A 3,638-nucleotide genomic window follows, 5' to 3' on the forward strand; every position below is an offset into this window, starting at 1 on the left:
TTAGGGTAAGTTTTAGGTTTGGGGTTAGGGTTAGGGTGAGGTTGAGGTTGAGGGTGAGGTGAGTGTTAGGGTGAGGGTGAGGGTGAGGGTGAGGGTGAGGGTGAGGGTGAGGGTGAGGGTGAGGGTCTTAGTCCCTATCCCTATCCCTATCCCTATCCCTATCCCTATCCCTATCCCTATCCCTATCCCTATCCCTATCCCTATCCCTATCCCTATCCCTATCCCTATCCCTACACTAACTCTAACACTGACCCTAACCCTAACCCTTACCCTTACCCTAAACCTAACCCTAACCCTAAACCTAACGCTGAACCTAACCCTAACCCTAACCCCAAACCGTAATCCTAACCCTAAGCCTATCCCTAACCCTAACCCAAACCAACCCTAACCCTCACCCTCACCCTGTCATGGTCAATGACATAACTATGGTATTTTGTGAACATGTTCAGGATTAATTCCATATAGAGCGAGTATACATCATGCAAACTGGGCCACTGCAGAGGTTTGTGTAATGTATAATGAAAGACTGTGTAATGCTGACAGGCTGATGGAATACTCTCAAGGTCAGCTCTATCAAGAGCTACCTAATAAAGTCTCTCTAGTCCCTTCTTAGGAAGGGATCCTTTCAAAGAGTGTAGGCACTTAAAGGCCCGATCCGCAACAACCTTCACCAGACCCTGACCCTAACCCTACCCTAACCTAACCCTAAACCTAACCCCAAACCCTAATCCTAATCCTAACCCTAACCCTAACCCTAACCCTAACCCTTACCCTAACCCTAACCCTAACCTAACCCTAACTTTAACCTAACCCTAACCCTAACCCTAACCCTAACCCTAACCCTAACCCTAACCCTAACCCTAACCCTAACACTACCCCTAACCTAATCCTAACCCTAACCCTAACCCTTTCCCTTTCCCTTTCCCTGTCCCTGACCATTTCTTCCAGTCCCTATCCTATCCCTATCCCTATCCCTATCCCTAACCCTAACCCTATCCCTATCATCCCTATCCCTATCCCTATCCCTATCCACCTATCCCTATCCCTATCCCTATCCCTATCCCTATCCCTATCCCTATCCCCTATCCCTAACCCTAACCCTAACCCTAACCCTGACCCTGACCCTAACCCTAACCCTAACCCGAACTCTAATCCTAACTCTAACCTAACCTTAACCCAAACCCCTAACCCTAACCCTAACCCTAACCCTAACCCCAACCCGAACCCGAACCCGAACCCGAACCCGAACCCGAACCCGAACCCGAACCCGAACCCGAACCCTATCCCTATCCCTATCCCTATCCTATCCCTATCCCTATCCCTATCCCTATCCCTATCCCTATCCCTATCCCTATCCCTATCCCTATCCCTATCCCTATCCTTATCCCTATCGCTATCCCTATCCCTATCCCTAACCCTAATCCTAACCCTAACCCTAACCCAAACCCTTACCCTTACTCTAACCCTAACTCTAACCCTAATTCTAAACTAATTCTAGAACGTAACCCTAGGGTTAGGGTTACGGTCACGGTTAGGGTAAGGGTCTGGTGAAGGTTGTCGTGGTTCGGGCCTTTAAGTGCCTACAATCTTTGAAAGGATCCCTTCCTAAGAAGGGACTAGAGCGACTTATTAGGTGGTTCTTGAAAGAGCAGACCTTGAGAGTATTCCATCAGCCTGTCAGCATTACACAGACTTTCATTATACATTACACAAACCTCTGCAATGGCCCAGGTTGCATGATGTGTCCTAGCTCTGTATGGAAGTAATCCTGAACATGTTCACAAAATACCATAGTTATGTCATTGACCATGACAGGTTTAGGGTTAGGTAGGTAGGGTTAGGGTTAGGGTTAGGGTTAGGTTTAGGTTAGGGTTTGGTGTTAGGGTTAGGGTCAGGGTCAGGGTCAGGGTTAGGGTTAGGGATAGGGATAGGGATAGGGATAGGTATGATAGGGATAGGGATAGGGATAGGGATAGGGATAGGGATAGGGATAGGGATAGGGATAGGGATAGGGATAGGATAGGGAAAGGGAAAGGGAAAGGGTTACGGTTAGGGTTAGGTTTAGAGTTAGAGGTTTGGTGTTAGGGTTAGGTTAGGGTTAGGGTCAGGGTCAGGAACTGGTAGAATGTTGTCGCGGTTCTGGCCTTTAAGTGAGTACACTCTTTGAAAGGATCCCTTCCTAAGAGGGGACTAGAGCGACTTTATTAGGTGGCTCTTGATAGAGATGACCTTGAGAGTATTCCATCAGCCTGTCAGCATTACACAGACTTTCATTATTGTCAGCCCTTGGCCCACAGAACAGAAATCACCACAAAGTCGTATAGAGTCCAAACAGATGGTTTTTACTGATCAAATAGGCATACAGTGCAAACGAATAAAATGACAGCTATGAAAGGCTCACTAGCTGGGAGATATTATAAGGCAGTAAAGGCGGGAGATTACACGCAGGAATACAGTTTCCCAGGAGCTGAGTCCAGTCTTAGGCATGCGACCTTGGGGGGCAGACAATACAGCACAGAGACAGAGGCAATAACGAAACCGAGATAGCAGCCTGACATTCTGCTCCCCTCAAGGCCCCCTCCCAGTTCGCAAGGGGGCTGGTCTGGTCGGGTAAGCAATGTGAAAGGCGTCGACGAGGTCGGGGGCGGAGACATCCCGTGCGCGCACCCATTCGTCATAGGCAGGGGGGAAATGTTTCCAACGAACTAGATATTGGAGAGTGCCATGGTGAATACGGGAGTCAAGGATCTTGGAGACTTCGAAGTGTTATTCCCCCCCCCACCATGATGGGTTGCGCAGGCGGTGGGTCCGGATGCCACCGTGGAGAAGCAACATGGGGTTTGAGGAGGCTTATGTGGAAAACAGGATGCACACGCCTCAAGGATTTGGGGAGAGCCAGTTCCACTGTGACAGGGTTTATGACCCGAGTAATGGGGAAAGGGCCAATGAATTTGGCGCTGAGTTTATGGCACGGTTGGGTGGAACGGAGGTTTTTGGTGGAAAGGTAAACCAAAGCACCCACTTGCAGATCACCCCCGGGGGAGCGATGTTTATCAGCTTGCGCTTTGTATTTACGTTTGGCCCGGTCGAGGTTGCTAACGAGCCAGGGCCACGTGGTACGGAGGGCGTGTGCCCAGGAGGCAATGTCGGGGTTCCCCTCCCCCTCTACATCATCTGTAGGAACGATGGGACTGAAATCTTGTCCATACACAGCAAAAAACGGGCTAAAACCTGTGGATTGATGCATGGCATTATTGTAGGCATATTCTGCTAAAGGTAACAGTTCCACCCAGTTATCCGGGTGGTAGTTAACATAACAACGCAAATAACATTCGAGTACAGCATTGACACGTTCAGTTTGACCATCAGTTTGAGGATGGTATGCACTAGACAATCCCTGTTCCACCCCCACCAACTTGAGGAAAGCTTTCCAAAACTTAGAAAAGAAAACCACTTCCGCGGTCAGAAAACCACTTCCGCGGTCACAAATTATTTTACGCGGAAACGAATGTAAACGAAATATATGCGTCACGAAGAGGCGGGCCAGTTTCTGAGCAGAGGGGATCCCTGCACATGGAATCAAATGTATTTGCTTAGAAAACAAATCAGTAACAACCCACAACACAGTTTTACCCCCA

Source organism: Euleptes europaea, chromosome 16, assembly GCF_029931775.1.
Source record: "Euleptes europaea isolate rEulEur1 chromosome 16, rEulEur1.hap1, whole genome shotgun sequence".
NCBI classification, from domain to species: Eukaryota; Metazoa; Chordata; class Lepidosauria; order Squamata; family Sphaerodactylidae; genus Euleptes; species Euleptes europaea.